The sequence below is a fragment of the Triticum aestivum genome, chromosome 6A (genome assembly GCF_018294505.1).
Source record: "Triticum aestivum cultivar Chinese Spring chromosome 6A, IWGSC CS RefSeq v2.1, whole genome shotgun sequence".
Lineage (NCBI taxonomy): Eukaryota > Viridiplantae > Streptophyta > Magnoliopsida > Poales > Poaceae > Triticum > Triticum aestivum.
This window is the reverse complement of record NC_057809.1, coordinates 105323948-105346913: the sequence shown is the minus strand read 5'-3', so window position 1 is coordinate 105346913 and position 22966 is coordinate 105323948.

The following is a 22966-nucleotide window of genomic DNA, read 5'->3' as shown; positions in this document are numbered from 1 at the left end:
AGGGCACCTAGGGGGGTGGGCGCGCCCAGGTGAGGCAACTGGTGGGTCCCCTCGGATGTTTCTTATATTTGTATTTTTTTCTAATATTCTAAAATGGATAGAAAATATTTTTATGGAATTTTTGGACTCGCTTTACTTACTGTATAACATACCTATTCCATTTCAGGGTTCTGGAGTGTTCTGGAAGGTCTCTCTTATGTGTCCCTGCAGTGTCATAGTTTGAACAATGTTAGTTTCAACATTAATAGGTGTACCTGAGATATAATGCTTAATTATTTGTCCATTGACCACCCTCGAATTAGTGCCTTCAGAGATGTTGATCTTGATAGCTCCGGAACGATAAACATGTTCGATGATATACGGTGATACACGGTCCTTCCCATTTAGAGAAAAGTTTTCGTGCAAAGAATCTGAAACGAGAGTTGTACAATAGAACATACTCACCCACTTTGAATTCCTATTTTTGAATTCTTTTATCATGTCATCTTTTAACTTTTTCTTCAAACAACCTGGCATTTTCATATGCTTGGGTCCTGCACTCATCTAACGAGCTAATATCGAATAACCTATTTTCACGAGCAAGTTTGAAGTCATAGTCAAATTCTTTAATTTCCCAATATGCTTTATGTTCTAGCTCAATAGGTAAATGACATGCTTTTCCATAAACCATTTTATAAGGAGACATACCCATAGGATTTTTTATAAGCGGTTCTATAAGCCCATAATGCATCATCAAGTTTCTTAGACCAATTCTTTCTAGATCTATTAACGGTCTTTTGCAAAATTAACTTGATTTCTATATTGCTCAATTCAACTTGACCACTAGATTGAGGGTGATAAGGAGATGCGACTCTATGGTTAACATCATATTTAGCTAGAAGTTTATGGAAAGCACCAAGAATAAAATGTCAACCACCATCAGTCATTAAATATCTAGGGACTCCAAACCTCGGGAAAATAACATCTTTAAGCATTTTAATAGAAGTGTTATGATCAACACTACTAGTTGGAATAACTTTTACCTACTTAGTAACGTAATCAAAAACAACTACAATATGAGTATACCCATTAGAGCAAGGAAAAGGTCCATATAATCAAATCCCCAAACATCAAATGGTTCAGTAACAAGTAAATAATTCATAGGCATTTCCTGACGTCTACCAATACTACCTATTCTTTGACATTCATCACAAGATAAGACAAACTTACGTTCATCCTTGAAGAGAGTATACCAATAAAAACCAGATTGTAATACCTTACGTGGAATTCTATCTCCAGCATGGTGTCCTCCGTATGCCTCGGAGTGACACTTCCATAGGATTTGTTCCTGTTCATGCTCAGGTACACATCATCTAATAATACCATCTACTCCTTCTTTATAAAGATGTGGGTCATCCCAAAAGTAATGTGTTTACTCATGTAGCGACCCGACCCGAAGGGATCAAGCGCTCTGTGCTCAGGTGTCATCCCTGGATCAGTGCTGACACCACACAGTACATCGAAGGATTTATAGCAGAGTGGCTATCACACACTTATTACATCATTGTCTCAAAGAGAACTTATTACAATAAATATGGCTTAAGGCCATCTAGTGTCGAAAACAGCGGAAGACTTGGAAGGTAAATGGGTCCATCAACTCCAACGGCATCACTGAGTATAGGGCCACGACCTAAAAGCACTTTACTCGTCGTATGAAAAGTCTGCAACATGAGAAGTTGCAGCCCGAAAACGGGTCAGCACATGGAATATGCTGGCAATGTAACACATAGAGAGTAATGGAATGAAACAGCTATACTATATGCATATATGGCTGGTGGAAAGCTCTATGGTTACAGTTTTGCGTAAAGCCAGTTTTTCCCTACTGCAAAGGAATAAATTTATTTAACTAGCATGGTGGTTGTGAAACATTGAGAATGGTTGACAGCATTCTCAATCCCAATTAAAATAATTAAAACCCAACAACATTAATTAGAAGTAACATGTTGAGATTCACACGATATTCAAGTACTAGATACTCAAGTTGTCCATAACCGGGGACACGGCTAATCATGATTAGTTTGTACACTCTGCAGAGGTTTGCGCACTTTTCCCCACAAGACTCGATCGCCTCCGTTTGGTTTCTCGCACTACATGGTGTTTGAGAAGACGGATGACCGAGACACAGTCTTTCAGAAGCGCTAGCACCTTACATGTGGGTAGACCGGTACACCTACTTCCCCTACATCTGCTAGTCTACCCATAAGAGTTCGCACGACTTAGTCAACTATGCCAGAGCCCATAATGGCTTGTGGCTGCACATGGAAGTTTCTAGCATGAAAGATCTTATGATCCCTTTGAGCCTGGGTGGCGGTCCAAAAAAAACAGGCAAGTCCTGATAGACATCAGGTGCCTCAATCCACCCAGATGTGTGTTTAAGTTGCCACCTTAGATAAACCATTAAAAATTATCAACTCACATCTGTCATGGATATCACTCACCCAATCCATGTCTCCTAGCATAGCATGGCATAATAAGCAAACGTAGAAGTAACTCCCAAAGGTTTCATAATAATACAGGTGATAGGTACTACCTCATCTACTTCCCATCCCATAGTTTAATTAGATCCTAATCATGCAATGTGAGAGGATTGATCTAATGCAATAAAACTGGGTTGTAGAAAAGGTATGATCAAAGTGTTACTTGCCTTGCTGATGATCCGTGAGACCTAGGGTTTCGAAGTAACAAGCGGCGCAATCTGGGTGATCTATCGCAGACAAACAACAAGCATACAATAAGTACTCATCTAATGCACAGGTAAAACTCGAACAAGAGAACGAACCAGAAAATTCAACTTAAGAACTCCGGTTGCAAAGAAAGAACGAACCGAACAAAGAAACGGAAAACAAAAGGCGGAAGAAAACAACTCGGTTCTAGCAAGTTGAAACTAGGTCAAATTTTACTGTAGCAAAAGCTTGTTCAAGTTGATTAGACGGAACGGCGATTTCGAAACGAAACTCCAGGTGCTTGATTCACCTGATTCCGATAAACGAGCGAGAAGAAAGACTAGAACGAAGATCGGATCTGAGATCGCGATCGCGGAATAAATTCGACGAAAAGAAAAAGATGAACGGTTATACGAATGGGCGTCGTTAACCGGGGAAAAATCAGTGATCACGTTCGTTGAGACGAACGGTCCGAAAGAAGAACGAAAACCGATCTAGGGTTTTCGGAGAAAAAGACCGAAACGAAAAACCGATCTAGAAACCGGAACGGTTTAGAAAAGAACCGGAAAGAAAACGAATCGGAAGAGAAGAAAAGAATCGGAATGGTTTATAAGAAAAACCGAACCAAGGGAAAAAAAAGGAGAGACGCGGCGCGGCTACCTTGGCAAGGTTCCAGCGAGGGGCTCCGGTGAACGGCGGCATTGGGCGGCGGCGGCGCGGCTAAGGCGGCGGCGTCGGGTGAGGGGCGCGGGGTGGGGCGCGGCTTGGGGAGGCGCGGGGTGGTGTGGGGCTTGGGGTTTGATTTGATGTTTTGGAGGGGGGGTGTGGGGGTATTTATATAGGTGAGGGGAGAGGAGACTTGGGGTAGGGGACAAGAAATAGACTAGGAATAGGAAAACAAAACAAAGAAAAGAGGCAAGGGGCGCCGGCCTAGAGTCCAAGCCGGACTCGGCTTTGAGCGAGGCGGCGGCCTGGGCGCTGGCGCCTGCGCCTGGTGCACGCGTAGGGAGGCTGTGCGGCCGGCTGGCTGGGCCTTTGGCCCGGCTGGCCTGGCTCTTTTTTTTAAACGGTTACGCGCGCAGAAAAACAAAAGAAAGAAAATCTAAACGAGCTCCAAAAATTCTAAAGTAAAATTTCCCCGACTCCTAAAAATGAGCCGAACAAAATGAACTTTTCTCCGGGCCTAAAATGCAATTTTGAAAACGGGCATTTTTCCCTATCCAAATAAAACGCAAACAAAACTCCGGCAAAACCAAAATTTGATTTATTCATTAAATCTTCATTTTTCCTAAATTTGGGAAAGTCATATTATTCCCTCTCTCGTTTTTTTGATATTGGAAAAATTATTGAAGATGAAATAAATAAATCAAATGATCCTCTTTTCAAAATTTGAGAAGACTCAAATATGAAAATAACGAAATCTCCAACTCTCTCCGAGGGTCCTTGAGTTGCGTGAAATTTCTAGGATCGGGCAAAATGCAAGAAAATATGATATGCATGATGATCTAGTATAACATTCCAAATTGAAAATTTGGGATGTTACAAACCTACCCCCCTTAAGATGAATCTCGCCCTCGAGATTCGGGTTGGCTAGAAAATAGGTGAGGGTGGTCCTTGAGCAAATCTTCTTCTCTCTCCCAGGTGGCTTCATCCTCTAAGTGGTGGTTCCACTGAACTTTGCAAAACTTGATAACCTTGCTGCGAGTAACCCTGCTGGCATAATCGAGAATCTTGACTGGCTTCTCCTCATACGTTAAGTCGTCCTTCAACTGAATCGCTTCGAGTGGCACGGTATCTCTTAGCGGTACCTCCGCCATCTCGGCGTGACATTTCTTCAGCTGAGAAACATGGAATACATCATGAACTCCTGACAGTCCCTCTGGTAATTCCAACTTATAAGCGACTTCTCCCATACGTTGCAAGATCTTATACGGTCCAACAAAATGCGGTGCTAACTTTCCCTTAACTCCAAAGCGCTTAACTCCTCGAAGTGGGGATACTCGGAGATAAACTCTGTCTCCGGTTTCGTAAACTGTCTCCTTGCGTTTAGAATCTGCGTAGCTCTTTTGCCTGGACTGGGCTACCTTGAGCCTATCGCGAATCAACTTAACTTTCTGTTCAGACTCCTTAATCAAATCTGGTCCAAAGAATTGATGGTCTCCAACTTCGTCCCATGACAACGGTGCCCTGCACCTCCTTCCGTATAAAGCTTCGAAAGGTGCCATCTTCAAACTGGTTTGGTAACTGTTTTTATAAGAAAACTCCGCATACGACAAGTTATCGTCCCAACTAGATCCATAATCTAGTGCGCAAGCTCTCAGCATATCTTCCAAAATCTGATTGACTCTCTCAGTCTGTCCATCCGTCTGTGGGTGAAAAGCTGTGCTGAACTCCAGTCTGGTTCCTAAAGTTTCATGCAACTGCTTCCAAAACTTTGAGGTAAATTGAGTTCCTCTATCTGATACAATACTCCTCGGAACTCCATGCAAACAAATGATCCTAGTCATGTATATCTTCGCCAACTTAGCACTGGTGTAAGTGGTCTTAACTGGAATAAAATGTGCTACCTTTGTCAAACGATCAACTACTACCCATATCGAGTCATAGCCTGCTTTCGTCCTGGGTAGTCCTGTGATAAAATCCATGCCTATCTTATCCACTTCCATTCGAGTATCGGCAATGGCTGCAACAATCCTGCTGGCTTCTGATGCTCTGCCTTTACTCTCTGACATACGTCACAAACTGCCACATATGCTGCAATATCCTTCTTCATTCCAGTCCACCAGAATGTTTCCTTGAAATCCAAATACATCTTGGTATTCCCTGGGTGAATCGAATACAGTGAATCATGTGCCTCTTGCAAAATCAACTTCCTGACCTTCGGGTCATTTGGCACATAAACACGGTCCTCAAACCATAAGGTATCGTGCTCATCCTCACGAAATCCCTTTGCTTTTCCTTCGCTCAATTTCTCCTTTTATAATAGCAATCTCCTTGTCAGATTTCTGAGCTTCTCTGATCTTATCCATCAATGTTGACTGAATCTCCAATGCTGCTACATAGCCTCTCGGAACTATTTCCAAACATAGCTCACGGAGGTTTTCTGCTAACTCCTTGGGTATTTTCCCCGTCACTAGGGTGTTGACATGGCTCTTACGGCTCAATGCGTCAGCTACTACATTAGCTTTTCCGGGGTGGTAATGCAATCTCATGTCATAATCCTTGATGAGCTCCAACCATCTCCTTTGTCTGAGATTCAACTCCTTCTGAGTGAAAATGTACTTCAAACTCTTGTGATCCGTGTACACCTCACAATGATTTCCAATGAGGAAATGTCTCCACGTCTTCAATGCATGCACTACGGCTGCTAACTCCAAATCATGTGTGCCATAATTCAACTCATGAGGCTTCAGTTGCCGTGAAGCATACGAGACAACTCTTCCTTCCTGCATAAGCACTACTCCAAGTCCTCGACGTGAAGCGTCGCAATACATCTCATAATCCTTGGTCTGATCTGGCAAAATCAATACTGGTGAGGTAACCAAGCGTTTCTTCAACTCCTGGAAACTAGCCTCACACTCCTCAGTCCATTTGAACTTAGTATCCTTCTTCAACAATTCGGTCATAGGCTTTGCAATCTTTGAAAAGTTCTCAATGAATCTCCGGTAGTATCCTGCGAGTCCAAGAAAACTCCGGATCTCTCGAACTGTCGTTGGTGATTCCCATTCGGTTACGGTCTCAACCTTTGTGGGGTCAACTGCTATACCCTCTCCAGATATAACGTGTCCGAGGAATCCAACTTCCTTTAACCAAAACTCGCATTTGCTGAATTTGGCGTATAACTGGTGTTCCCTTAGTTTCTCCAAAACCAAACGGAAATGTTCCTTATGCTCCTCTTCATTCTTTGAATAAACCAAAATGTCATCAATGAACACTACGACGAACTTATCCAAAAACTCCATAAACACTTTGTTCATCAGGTTCATAAAATAGGCAGGTGCGTTAGTCAATCCAAATGACATAACGGTATACTCATACAGTCCATATCTCGTGGTGAATGCTGTCTTAAGTATGTCCTGCTCCCGAATCTTCAATTGATGGTACCCTGATCGCAAATCGATCTTGGAAAACACTTTAGCTCCTTGCAACCGATCAAACAAATCGTTGATCATTGGCAGTGGGTACTTATTCTTGATGGTTACTTCATTCAATCCCCGATAATCTACAACCATCCTTAATGATCCATCCTTCTTTTCCACTAGAAGTACGGGTGATCCCCAAGGCGAAGAACTTGGGTGAATGTAACCTTTATCCAATAATTCCTTAATCTGATTCTTAATTTCCACCAAATCCTTTGCTGGCATCCGGTACGGTCGCTTCGATATTGTGCCTCTACCTGGCAATAACTCAATCAAAAACTCAATGTCTCTATCCGGTGGCATGCCTGGCAATTCCTCAGGAAATACATCAGGAAAATCCTTCACCACTGGTACTTCCTCTTGCACAACTCCTGTTAGGAAATTTACTTGTGTCCCTTTTGGCACATGCCGGGATACATACTTGATCCTTCTTCCTTCTGGTGTTGTAAGCAAAATTGTCTTACTGGCACAATCGATGTTTCCTCCATACATCGACAACCAATCCATACCAAGAATCACATCCAGACCTTGGGATTCCAAAATAATTAAATCCGTCGGGAAAATATGCCTTCCTATACTTAATGGCACTTGGAAACATCCTTGTCTGGCCATGTACTCTGCTCCTGGCGAGCTTACTAACATAGGCATTTTAAGAATCCTAGTGGGCAGGCTATACTTTTCCACAAATTCCCTTGATATGTATGAATGTGATGCACCAGTGTCAAAAAGAATGAGTGCGGTAAATGTCTTAACCAAAAACTTACCGATTACTGCATCGGGCTGATCTTCAACCTCCTCCACGTTAACGTGGTTCACCTGTCCCCTATTGAAAGGGTTCGGCTTCTTCCCAGAGCTTCCATTGCCATTTCCATTCTGACCTTCGGGACATTCATTGGCATAATGTCCAGTCTTGGAACACTTGAAACAAGTGACTTGACTCAGGTCTCTCTTGGTTGGGGTCGATGGGGTGGTCCGGTTCTGGCCATTGCTTCCTCCATTCCCATTACCATTCTTGTGGCCATTATGGTTGTGCGAGCTACCTCCTCCATGGGTATGCTGAAACTGAAATCCCGGTTTAGGGGCAAAACGGGGCTTATGCTGGGCTCCAGAGTAATACTTCCCCTGTCCATACTTCCTCTTACGGTTTTGAATCTGCTGTTGCTTTCCTTTAATCACGATGGCACGATCTACCAACTCCTGGTAGTTGTTGAAACTTGCTACCATCAACTTCATGCTTAGTTCATCATTCAGTCCTTCCAGAAACTTCTCCTGCTTAGCTGCATCCGTGGCAATGTCATCTGGGGCGTAACGTGCTAATTTACTAAACTCCTCCACATACTGGCCAACTGTCCTTCCTCCTTGGCGTAAGTTGCGAAACTCACGCTTCTTCATGGCCATAGCTCCTGCTGAAACATGGGCAGTGCGGAAAGCTTGCTGAAACTGATCCCATGTGACAGTGTCAACTAGGTAAGTGGCTGTGAAATTCTCCCACCATGCTGCCGCGGGTCCGTCAAGTTGGTGAGCGACAAACTTCACTTTCTCACCATCCGTGCATCCTGCAGTGGTCAACTCCCTTCCTATCTTGCGGAGCCAATCGTCTGCTACTATTGGCTCAGTGCTACTAGAAAACACTGGCGGATTCAGCCTAAGGAAACGGGCTAAGTGGTCAACAGGTGGTGGTGGTGGTGGGTTGTTGTTGTTGTTCTGCTGATTCTGGACTAACATCTGCATCAATTGATTCTGTTGCTGGATCAACTGAGTGAGCTCCGGTGGAAATCCATTGTCGCGTCTCGGAGGCATCTGAGGGTTTAGAAAAGATGAGATATAAGAATAGAGGGAGGTCTAAAGGGAAAACACTACCCCAATGCACATGAGCAAATGCACACAAATCACTTCATTCAATCAAACAAGGGCTTACAAACGGTCTAACTATGGCAAAAGTGCTCGAACTATTGTGTTTACATGGGGGAATACTACTACTATCTGGTGGTCATCTAGAAATTTGAACCGGTGGAACTCTCCATGATATCTGCTCCAGCTTCGTCTTCAAACTCGGGTTCACTTGGATCCGAATCGGTGTCGTCGATGATGATGTAGTTGTCCGGACATGCGACGTACTCGTCTTCCTCCTGGAATGCTAACTTCCTCTTGAGTTCTTCGATCTCCTGCTTAAGATCGCCATTGTGTCTTGCTAGAGCTACGATCTCGTCCATGTAGTCCTTGCGTGTAGACTTCAGTTCTCCTTCTAGCTCGATGATCCTTACCTTTGCATTCTTCAACTCTATCATATCATTGCACATCTGGTTCTCGTGGCGTCGAATGTGCTGGTTTAACTCCTGGATGAAAGATGCAATGGATCTATCCTTCTTGGTGCTGACTAACTCCCATTATTCATCTCGACGTCCGCAAATCTGGTAGTAGTGTCCTTGAGGTCTTCTTGATAAACTTCTCCAATGCGTCCTATGGTAATATGGGCTGCCATGCTCCTTCCCAGACTCCAGGTTGGTGCATTGAAAATACTATCTATGGGCTTCGTGATTGGTGCGAATGTCCTTCCCGGAACGTGAGCTTGAATCTTCCAGCGCTCCTCTTCAGGCAGAGTGGCGTTGAAGGTTCCCGTGAAGCTTGGTAATCCAATGTTCAGGTACTTGGTGATTTCCTTCAGGTGAAATCCAAATGGTGTGCCTTTATCCGGTTGGGCGTACTTAATATTCGCGTTCGTCATCCTAAAAGAGTAGAAAAGATGAGGAGTTTAGAAAATGAGAAGAGAATGATGGTCTATGGCTTTAACTTAGTGGTCGTGTCCTACAGTCAGCGTGTGCTCTGATACCATTCTTTGTAGCGACCCGACCCGAAGGGATCAAGCGCTCTGTGCTCAAGTGTCATCCCTGGATCAGTAATGCTGACACCACACAGTACATCGAAGGATTTATAGCAGAGTGGCAATCACACACTTATTACATCGTTGTCTCAAAGAGAACTTATTACAATAAATATGGCTTAAGGCCATCTAGTGTCGAAAATAGCGGAAGACTTGGAAGGTAAATGGGTCCATCAACTCCAACGGCATCACTGAGTATAGGGCCATGACCTAAAAGCACTTTACTCGTCGTTTGAAAAGTCTGCAACATGAGAAGTTGCAGCCCGAAAATGGGTGAGCACATGGAATATGCTAGCAATGTAACACATAGAGAGTAATGGAATGAAACAGCTATACTATATGCATATATGGCTGGTGGAAAGCTCTATGGTTACAGTTTTGCGTAAAGCCAGTTTTTCCCTACTGCAAAAGAATAAATTTATTTAACTAGCATGGTGGTTGTGAAACATTGAGAATGGTTGACAGCATTCTCAATCCCAATTAAAATAATTAAAACCCAACAACATTAATTAGAAGTAACATGTTGAGATTCACAGGATATTCAAGTACTAGATACTCAAGTTGTCCATAACTGGGGACACGGCTAATCATGATTAGTTTGTACACTCTGCAGAGGTTTGCGCACTTTTCCCCACAAGACTCGATCGCCTCCGTTTGGTTTCTCGCACTACATGGTGTTTGAGAAGACGGATGACTGAGACACAGTCTTTCAGAAGCGCTAGCACCTTACATGTGGGTAGACCGGCACACCTACTTCCCCTACATCTGCTAGTCTACCCGTAAGAGTTCGCACGACTTAGTCAACTATGCCAGAGCCCATAATGGCTTGTGGCTGCACACGGAAGTTTCTAGCATGAAAGATCTTATGATCCCTTTGAGCCTGGGTGGCGGTCCAAAAAAACAGGCAAGTCCTGATAGACATCACGTGCATCAATCCACCCAGATGTGTGTTTAAGTTGCCACCTTAGATAAACCATTAAAAATTATCAACTCACATCTGTCATGGATATCACTCACCCAATCCACGTCTACTAGCATAGCATGGCATAATAAGCAAACATAGAAGTAACTCCCAAAGGTTTCATAATAATACAGGTGATAGGTACTACCTCATCTACTTCCCATCCCATAGTTTAATTAGATCCTAATCATGCAATGTGAGAGGATTGATCTAATGCAATAAAACTGGGTTGTAGAAAAGGTATGATCAAAGTGTTACTTGCCTTGCTGATGATCCGCGAGACCTAGGGTTTCGAAGTAACAAGCGGCGCAATCCGGGTGATCTATCACAGACAAACAACAAGCATACAATAAGTACTCATCTAATGAACAGGTAAAACTCGAACAAGAGAACGAACCAGAAAATTCAACTTAAGAACTCAGGTTGCAAAGAAAGAACAAACCGAACAAAGAAACGGAAGACAAAAGGCGGAAGAAAACAACTCGGTTCTAACTAGTTGAAACTAGGTCAAATTTTACTGTAGCAAAAGCTTGTTCAAGTTGATTAGACGGAACGGCGGTTTCGAAACGAAACTCCAGGCGCTTGATTCACCTGATTCCGATAAACGAGTGAGAAGAAAGACAAGAACGAAGATTGGATCTGAGATCGCGATCGCAGAATAAATCCGACGAAAAGAAAAAGATGAACGGTTATACGAACGGGCGTCGTTAACCGGGGAAAAATCGGTGATCACGTTCGTTGAGACGAACGGTCCGAAAGAAGAACGAAAACCGATCTAGGGTTTTCGGAGAAAAAGACCGAAATGAAAAACCGATCTAGAAACCGGAACGGTTTAGAAAAGAACCGAAAAGAAAACGAATCGGAAGAGAAGAAAAGAATCGGAACGGTTTATAAGAAAAACCGAACCGAGGGAAAAAAAGGAGAGACGCGGTGCAGCTACCTCGGCGAGGTTCCGGCGAGGGGCTCCGGCGAACGGCGGCGTTGGGCGGCGGCGGCGCGGCTAAGGCCGCGGCAGCGGGTGAGGGGCGCGGGGTGGGGCGCGGCTTGGGGAGGCGCGGGGTGGTGTGGGGCTTGGGGTTTGATTTGATGTTTTGGAGGGGGGGTGTGGGGGTATTTATATAGGTGAGGGGAGAGGAGACTTGGGGTAGGGGACAAGAAATAGACTAGGAATAGGAAAACAAAACAAAGAAAAGAGGCAAGGGGCGCCGGCCTAGAGTCCAAGCCGGACTCGGCTTCGAGCGAGGCGGCGGCCTGGGCGCTGGCGCCTGCGCCTGGCACACGCGCAGGGAGGCTGGGCGGCCGGCTGGCTGGGCCTTTGGCCCGGCTGGCCTGGCTCTTTTTTTTAAACGGTTACACGCGCAGAAAAACAAAAGAAAGAAAATCTAAACGAGCTCCAAAAATTCTAAAGTAAATTTTCCCCGACTCCTAAAAATGAGCCGAACAAAATGAACTTTTCTTCGGGCCTAAAATGCAATTTTGAAAACGGGCATTTTTCCCTATCCAAATAAAACGCAAACAAAACTCCAGCAAAACCAAAATTTGATTTATTCATTAAATCTTCATTTTTCCTAAATTTGGGAAAGTCATATTATTCCCTCTCTCATTTTTTTGATATTGGAAAAATTATTGAAGATGAAATAAATAAATCAAATGATCCTCTTTTCAAAATTTGAGAAGACTCAAATATGAAAATAACGAAATCTCCAACTCTCTCCGAGGGTCCTTGAGTTGCGTGAAATTTCTAGGATCGGACAAAATGCAAGAAAATATGATATGCATGATGATCTATGTATAACATTCCAAATTGAAAATTTGGGATGTTACAAATCAAAGAAGAACTTTTGTTTTGTTGGTATGTGAAACTAGGTGGTATATATTTAGCAACACTGTAATTAGCATAGTCTGCACTCCAATGAGTATTACGAGAAGTATTTATCATAGCTAAATGTTCATTAGGAAAACTATCATCAATAGGTTGTGGGTCATCAAGAACATTTTCCAATCTAGAAAAATTATCAGCTACAAGATAGTTAGCTCCCTTTCTATGAATAATATGTAAGTCAAATTCTTGTAGCAACAAAACCCACTTACTCAACCTAGGTTTAGCATCTTTCTTTCCCATAAGATATTTAATAGAAGCATGATCAGTGTGCACAGTTACATTAGAATCAACAACATAGGATCTGAATTTATCACATCCAAATACAACTGCTAGAAATTCTTTCTCAGTAGTAGCATAATTTCTTTGAGCACAGTCTAGAGTTTTAATAGCATAATGGATAACATTTAATTTCTTATCAACTCTTTATCCTAGGACAAAACCAACATCATAATCACTAGCATCACACATAATTTCAAATGCTAAATTCCAATTAGGTGGTTGAACAATGGGTGCAGAGATTAAGGCTTTTTAAGTATTTCGAAGGCTTCTACACAATCATCATAAAAAACAAATGGAATATCTTTTTGCAAGAGATTAGTAAGAGGCCTAGAAATTTTAGAGAAGTCATTAATGAATCTCCTATAGAAACCAGCATGACCAAAGAAACTTCTTATACCTTTAATATCTTTATGACGTGGCATTTTCTCAATTGCATCAACTTTAGCTTTGTCTACCTCAATACCTTGTTCAGAAATTTTATGCCCAAGGAAAATACCTTCATTTACCATAAAGTGGCACTTCTCCCAATTCAAGACAAGATTAGTTTCTTCACATGTTTGCAAAATTCGATCAAGGTTGCTTGAGGAATCATCAAAAGAAGTCCCGTAAATGAAAAAATCATCCATGAAAACCTCAACAATCTTTTTACAAAGGTCAAAGAATATAGCAGTCATGCATCTTTGAAAGATAGCACATGCATTGGATAAAACAAATGGCATACATCTATAAGCATAAGTTCCAAAGGGACTGCTACCTCTTCAGCATGTGTTGGTTTTCCCTTGAAGAGGAAAGGGTGATGCAGCAAAGTAGCGTAAGTATTTCCCTCAGTTTTTGAGAACCAAGGTATCAATCTAGTAGGAGACTACACGCAAGTCACCTAGTACCTGCACAAACAATCAAGAACCTCGCAACCAACGTGATAAAGGGGTTTCCAATCCCTTCACGGTCACTTACAGAAGTGAGATCTGATAAAGATAATAAGACAAATATTTTTGGTATATATATATATATATATTAAAAAGTAAAGATTGCAAAATAAAATAAATAGTAAACTAGAATAGTAGATCGGAAACTTATATGATATAAAATAGACCCGGGAGGCATAGGTTCACTAGTGGCTTCTCTGATGATAACATATATTATGGTGGGTGAACAAATTACTGCCGAGAAATTGATAGAAAAGCGCATAGTTATGAGAATATCTAGGCATGATTATGAAATATAGGCATCACGTCCATGTTAAGTAGACCGAAATGATTCTGCATCTACTACTATTACTGCACACATCGACCACTATCCAGCCTGCATCTAGAGTATTAAGTTCATACGAATAGAGTAGTGCTTTAGGCAAGATGACATGATGTAGAGGGATAAACTCAAGATATGATATAAACCCCATCTTTTTATCCTCGATGGAAACAATACAATACGTGCCTTGCTGCCTATACTGTCACTCGGAAAGGACACCGCAAGATTGAACCCAAAGCTAAGCACTTCTCCCATTGCAAGAAAGATCAATATAGTAGGCCAAACTAAACCGATAATTCGAAGAGACTTGCAAAGATATCAAATCATGCATATAAGAATTCAGAGAAGAACCAAATATTGTTCATAAATAAACTTGATCATAAATCCACAATTCATCAGATCTCGGTAAACACACCGCGAAAGAATATTACATCGAATAGATCTCCAAGAACATCGAGGAGAACTTTGTATTGAGAACCAAAGAGAGAGAAGAAGCCATCTAGCTAATAACTGTGGACCCGAAGGTCTGTGGTAAACTACTCACACATTATCGGAGAGGCTATGGTGTTGATGTAGAAGCCCTCTGTGATCGATTCCCCCTCCGGCAGATCGCCGGAAAAGGTCCCCATATGGGATCTCACGGGTACACACTACAAAAAAATACACTTCCATGATGATATGTGTTTGTCACATTAGGTCACGTCTTCTGTCATGCATGTACATCCATGACGATTTTATGATAGAATCAAGATAGTCATACCTGTGCTATCATAGAAGTGTTCCATGACATTACCAAAATTATCATCACGGAAGTGTCCACTTCCATGTCGATAAATCGCGCGTCACAGAAGTGCTTTGTCAAAGGTGACCGACACGTGGCATCCACCGTTACGGAACTCCGTTAAGCTATCGAGTCGGGTTTTGGATCCGATAACCCGTTAACAGCCCCGACCAATGGGGATTTTCCATGTGTAAAATCATCATTGGCTGGAGGAAACACGTGTCGGCTCATCGCTAGGACAGATGTCATCCACTCATTAGACAGAAGGCGCCTATGATACGTTGACACGTGGCACGGCCCAACAGACACCCATTCCTGTGAAAAGGCCGGCCCGTTTGACTTGGTCAAAAGGTGGCGGGCCAGCCCATGGAAAGCCTGTTAATGGCCTGCTCGCATATATCCCATTTACAGCCCGCTAACCCAAGGCCCATTATGCCCGATTCGAATTAGGCCCAGTAGCATCATCTGGGCCATCCAATATGATTCCAGCCTGTTTTCCCTTCTGGCCCATGTATGGCCCATGACGTCTTTCGGCCCATATGAGGCCCTATGTAACTCTTGGCCTATTAACATCCTGTGGTGAAACTAGCCCGTAATGAACAGTGTATCACTTTACACCCATTAACGGCCCGTGGTGAAACTGGCCCGTAAAGAACAGTGTATCACTTTATACCCACTAGGAAACATGCCCGTGCGTTGCAACGGGAGAAAAAAATCCACATTATGAAAAGCACACTACGTATAGGCCATGAGAATCGAGATGTGCGGATGTGTAGAAATAAAAGAACTTTTGAGAATTTTCAAGCAAGAACATTTTCCGGCCTGTCTTCATTGGCTTTTGCGAAGTGACCGGTGTCATATCTATATACTGCTAAAATATCCGATGAAATAACATGAAACTAAAGTAGGGGAATTTAGTAATAGGTATCAAAAAATAAACGGTGTGACCATTTAAAGTTTGTTTCCTTGATGCAGTGAAATCTTCCGTAGGCATATGTATAGCAACTTCTGACTTGTATATATATATATAAATCTCTATTTGTAGGTTTCTAGTTAAATGTCAACGCATTGCAATGGGAAACAATTTTGATAAATAAATTAAATAGATGATACAACTAAAACCTTCGGAACATAAATGTATGATTTGATAATCATGTTTAAGCAATTTCACTGTCCAGACTGTGAATAACTATTTGACATTATCATTTCGTCCATCAATCAGCGATTCCGGAATGAACAATACACACAAAGAAATATCATATATAACAATCACGTTTAAGCAATTTCATTAACCATGACCACTTAATATGTAACTATTTGATATCAGATTCAATTCCTCTCTGTAACACATGATTACCTAGCAATACGTTAAACAACACACATGACTCCCCACAGTGAAGGTGGTCTACACAAAATAAATCTGTGTTAATTTGAATCAAAGCACGTAATTTTTTTGGCCACCTCAAGACTATCTCTTTGCTGCGAGAACCTCAAGACTAAGTAATGTCAGTATAAATAAAGCAAGTGATTGCACCCCACCGGTTGAGCCATGCATGCATGCTCGTAATTTCCTTAGATACCTAGGATATATTATGCATGTCAGATTAGGATGGACGGTAGCATGCATTGATGCATGATGCTTGTCTTGTCTCTTCTTTCTTTGCTTAGCATGGCCATGGTGACGATGATGTGCATGCACAATCGGCCCTTTCCGATGCTATTCGACTGTGGCATCATTACTTAACGTGAAACACAAAGCATGATAGGCTGACCTCCCCGTCGGCCATTTCACCTCCTCGCCGTCATCCGTGGCCGACGTGCAGCGGCGACCAGTGAGGGGCTGCACCTTTTGAAAGTTCCTCTCGTTGTCATCGTCTCAGCCGATTGAGAAGTTACTGGCCTTCGAGTCACTTGAGGTTTTCATGCATGATCGCTTACTATTTTCTGATAGCTCAAGGGAACCTTAATTTGCCATGCGTCCTCTTGATATGGGCTGGAAACTATAAATAAAACAGACATATGGGCCAGCAGCTTTGTTTCGTTTGGCAACTGAAAAATAGATACAGGCCGGCCGGTCGGCTGCTTCCCTTAGTTTCAAGTTTCCTTTACACGTACGTAGCTTTACATGTAGTATCTATTTCCTTCATTTGTCCCGGTTTCCTTTCTTTGCACATAGGATTCATCAAGTGGACAAAACTAAAAAATAATGTACACATGTGAAAATACTCAAGACGGGACCAAATAAAGTGGAACCAAACCAAGAATACCTAATCCTTTTAATAGTAGGTATAGATTAACGGCCCGTTATTTCGTTGGGCCGTTTCCATCCCATGTTATCTTTCGGCCTTCTCAAAGCCCATTTATTCTTGGGCTATTTTCCAGCATTCTTTTTATTATGGCCCGTTACTGTCATTTTCTGCTTGTCGGCCAAATTCAGCCCGTGGTTACAGTCGGCCCGTTTGTGGTCCGTTAATACGTTGGGCCGTTTTCATAGCATCATCAAATACAGCCTATTAACGATGGCCCATTATGGTCGGCCCATGAACGGACGATTCCATCTCTAGCCCATTTACGGCCAGAATGCGGTCTGTTTGGCCCATGTTTGGCCAATTGATCATATGGCCCGTGTAAGGCCCATTGATGATACGGCCCGTAGAAGGCCCATTGTTTCTACGGCCGTAGAAGGCCCACTATTTCTATAGCCCATAGAAGGCCCACTGTTTATATGGCCCATAGAAGGGCCACTGTTTCTACAGCCCGTAGGAGGCCCAGTGTCACTACAGTAAATATTAGCCCATGGTTATTGTGGCCTAGTTTTAAAAAATAGGTTATTGCACCCACTAGCAAACCGCAGAAAAAGAACTGCAGTGACTACAAGCAAACAAATAAACAAGACAACAAGGAAATAAATAAGCAAGCAACTTACACTAGGCTATCACGTCTATTACACATATTACATCCACTGGGCATCAAAGTTCGCCACCAGTGCAAATATAGGGAACACAGCACCATATAAACGCCGCAGCAAAACAAGTCCAGAACTGAAACCACTTCAGAAGAGCTCAAGAAACAATATCCTGGGTACCCATAATGCTAGCAAGATGCTTAGGAAGCTTATTAACTTTGTCTTGTTTGGCGCTTAAGTCCTCCAGCGCTTGCTGTTGCACCAGAAAGTATGCATCTCAATTCTGCAGGGACTTCCTCAGTCCTTCGGCTTCCTCTTGCATAACATCTGATCGATGTCTTTCAACTTAAAGGTGAGACTCAAGAAGCCGAACTGATTCAGGCAACGAGTTCAAAGAGCTGGTGCCAACAGTGGTAGCCAGTAACTCGAACACTACATCAAGACAGGACTTTGGGGTTGTCTCAGTGTCTTCAATATAGTTTTTATTAGCTTTCTTGGAGACCAACAGGGATGTCTCACTATCTTGAACCTTATCTGCATTACTTCCTTTACCATTGCATAACAGGGTACTCTTCTCCAATATTTTATCCGCGTACTAAAAGAGAAACAAACAAACACATCTCAGGTTTACAATGTAGTATATGAAACTCATTTTGGTAAACTAGTTCAGTAGTAAGGTGGACAGGATAACATCATGAAACAAACATATATCTATGTAGTATGGTCACTGTATGGTCTATATCATTCTAGTTTATGTTGCCAAATCAAGATAGATACAGTTGAATCATATCTATTTAAGACAAAGCAGCATGGACAGAATATAAGTGTGGGAAACTACACAGCAATAACAACACTTGTAATGTGCATGGCATGAGAACATAACTGTTTATTCAATTGAAACCGAAATCAGCATAGAGCAAGTTACAACAACAAATAGCCAAACACGTTGAAGAAACAGGTTTAAAACATACCTGTTGGGCCATTGGAGTTTCAATTGCATCCTTCAAATTTGAAATTAGTTGGTATCAGTAAATACAGTGATGCAAGAGCAAAGTAGTATGAACCATAACTACGGAACCTGACCTGAGAACAATTCTTCTTCTGCTTTAAGCGTTGACTTCAGGTTCGGAGTGGTGGTCCTTGTGATTTGGGCACTGCAGTTGCCTTACTAATTGTTCATGTTTGGGTGCTCTGTGGTGGAGACGGTGCTGTGTCAACGGGAACTGGGTGTCTATCTGCTGGGGTTGGGGTTAGAAGGGGTGTAGTTGGTTCTCTGTCCAACTGGGTAGGGGTACAATCTGCATGATTGTGGGTTATGTGTGGTGGGGCTGGTTCTTGGGCAAGTACAACCGTGGTTCTATCTGCATCGACAGGTAGCACGATCTTTTCTGAAGACCATGTTTTTACTCCCATAGATACTTCCATCACTCCCTCCAATTAAAATGGCTGTTAAAAAAGAAAAGTAATTGAATGTACAGACATTGTAAGATAGACAGGTGCAATGGATAGTAGGGAAGAAAACAGGGCATGAAATAATTCACATTTATGTTGTCTAAGCAAACAGAATAGCAGGACATAATTTCACATATATGATGGCTAATTAAACAGGGGATAGCATGACACAATTTCACATGTATGATGGCTAACTAAACAGGATAGAATGATATACTTCAAAATATGATGACTATGTAAACAGATGACGTGATATAACTATACGATGATTAAAGTGGTTGGCATGCCATAAATCACAAACATGCCATCGATGGAAACATGATGGCATGATATAATTCACGGATAGAATGACATAATTTAAAATATGATGACTATGTAAACATGATGAGATGATATAACTATATTATGTCTTTAGAAAATGGGTTGGCATGCCATAATTCATATACATGATGTCTATGTAAACATCATGGCATGAAATAATTCAAATATATGGTTTATATACTAAGGAAGTGAGCAGAGGGAAATCGCATATATGATGTGTCAACTAAGGAGATGGCATTCAATATTGTGTATATGATGTAAAAACTAAGCATTGCAATACAACATATGCATTATATGAGTAATATAACCCTGCCAAGTTTGAGCATACACCTCAGGGGGATAATAGGACTGGTCATCTGCATCTGAATCCTCCTCTGAAGAGCTATCTGTAACCAGCAAGATATCAGCTTCAGCAGGTAGCATTGTCTGCTCTGAAGACCTTGTTTTCACTCTAGATTTCTCCATCACCAATTCAAATGGCTGATGCACAAGAAGAGTAGTTGAATATACAAACATTGTCGACAAAAGCAATGAGAAATACAAAAAAGGACGACATGCTATAATTCACATATATGACGCTTGCCTAAACAACATGGCATTGCATAATTCACATACATAATGCCTTGCAACAAGATAACATTACATAATTCACATATATAATGTCTTGCAACAAGATGGCATTGCATAATTCACATATATGGTAATTAGAAACTAAACAGGTGGCATTCACACAAAGCATGTCTAAACTAAGCAAATGACATAGCAATGCAAGATACCATACGCACGATATGAGCAACATAACCCAACCAAGTTAGGGCATGCACCTCGGGGGGGGATATATATGACTGGTCATCTATCTCTGAATCCTCCTCTGAGGAGCTAGCGGTAACCAGCAAGATAAGTGCTTCATCAGATAGCATTGTCTGCTCTGAAGACCATGTTTCCACTCCATATTTTTCCATGACCATGCCGAATGGCTGATGCACGGAAGAGTAATTGAATGTACTAAAATTGTTGACAAATTTAACACATAATAAAAAAAATGATGGCATTATATAATTCACATATAAGATGACTGGCTAACCAAGGTGGCATTGCAAAATTCACATATATGATACCTGGCTAGACAAGATGGCATTGCATGATTCACATATATGATAAAGAAACTAAATAGATGACATTGACACAAAGCATGTCTAAACTAAGAAGATGACATCTTTAATGTATACAGTAAGCAATGCAAGGCACCATATGCATGATATTACCAACGTCAGCATGCCAAGTTAGAGAGAAGACCTCATGGGGTAAATAGGAGTGGTCTTCTCCTTCTGAATCCCCCTCAGAACAGTTATCTTCCTCTTGATTATGATCTGAAATGGGTGGAGGGGGGCTGCCTTTGCGCCCACCATGGAACGACGTCTGTATGAAATTTTATTGCCATGCAAGGCTCGTCTCTTTTGCTCTACATGATCAGTTCCATTGTGTACAATAACTGGCATGCATAGGAATAAAACATAGTGAGATTATGTAAGGAGTGGATGCACAAATCCAGAGTGATGGTAGCAAACTGTGGATAGACCCAAAACCAATGATAGTAGGCAGATAATAGCTTTAGTTAAAAATACAGATAATGGCTCCTTTAATGTTTGTTTGCACCCAACATGAAACTCATAGTAGACACCGGAGATTAACCAGATAGTAGACAGATAGTACTGATTCCTGCCCCAATATGTACCCCACAACCATTTAAAAACTCAAGTTTTAGCATCAGTTTGGACCTGACTCGGAGTCTAATAGGTGAACACGACAATAATGTAGCATGTCATCATATTAAGCGATGCATAACGTAAGCAGACATGGAAGAGTGCGACCTCTCTTGCGGACCCGTGTAGTCCTCAAGGTCATCTGCTCAGTTGATGATGGTAATGCAATTGCCGTGGCTGCCGGTGGTGGGGAAGAAGATCTGAGGCGGCGAAAGACAGTCTGGAGAGCAGATCCCTGCTGTGGTGAACCCTTCCGTCGTTGGAGCAGCTGAGCTGGGGTGGAACACAGCGCCGCAGGAGCAGGACAAACCACACAAGGTTTTCTTTGACACATATCTGTAACAGAAGTAATTGAGTAAGGGCTTGTTTGAATTTGAGGATTCTAACAATGCAAGGATAGGAAATAGACAGGAATAGGATAGGAATGCACGTGCAAAACAGAGAATTTAAAAACACATGATTTCTGCCAATCTGGGTGTTTGATTCACAACAATTGGAAGAGCACGGGATGCAAAAAAGCATGGTGAGATTAAGTCAAACCACAAGAAAATGTATGGTTATAATGCTATTATGCTACTATCTCTTAGTCCTGTGCTTGATGAATAGGAATATGAAAAGGAGGAGAAGTGGAAATTAGAATTCGTACGGTTTTTCTTTCAAGGAGACACTAAAGGAACAAGTCCTACAGTTTTCCTTTGCTCCATTCATTTTCACAAAATTCATGAAAAGTAGTACCATAAGAAACTTTCCAATTCCGATGTTTTTCATTCACTTTTCCTTTCAAGCACTGGAGATTCTAGTAGGCAGGCTTGAGCAAGGAAAATCCTGCACTGAAAAAATGGTTTTGTGCTACTTCTATTACTTTGGACCCAGGCCACTGCCATACTAGCTCAACTCCCAGGCCCATCGACAAATGCACAGCTCAAACGCGCAGAGATAAATAATGATGGCGTTCAAGAGAGTCCATCACGGATAGCTAAGTTGCCTGGTACCTCACTGCTTGTCATATAGTAGGATAAAATAATCGTATTTCCCGTTACTACGAGTGCTCAGTGGACAATATATATAACATGTAGAGTAAAAAAGAGATGCAACAAGTGTACAACCTCTTTGGCGAAGCCATGCCGATCTCAGCGTGATTGGGTTGGCCGGTGAGGATGCTCCGGCTGACTTGGCTGTCGGAGAGAGGAAGAAGATCTTAGGCGTCTGGAGATGGAGCCTGAGGTACTACTCCGCTGTGATGGAGGGTTTCGTCGTTGGAGCAGCTCCGGTGAGTTGTATGACGCCGAGGTTGAAGCAGGACAAGAGAGACAATGAACAAAGTTAACCTGAGTGGAATTCTAATAGCATCTCCAAAACATGACATAAAATACATAACCACAAAGTGCTAGATGTCGAAACTGAACTTAACTGTCAAAACTGAACTTAACTGTCGAAACTGAATTTTGCTGTCGAAACTGAACGCACTAGCAAATGAGGCTACACGTCGGTCGACTGACTTTTTCATCTCTGGTCAGTCAATTTTGCAGCCGTTGGATATGAAATCAAGGGCCTATGGTTCATCTTCAACCTCCACCCCCCTGAGCCGTCAGCCACCACCGGCCAAACAGCAACCCCCCGCCGCCCGCGGTCGGCGGTGGGCTGCTCCTCCC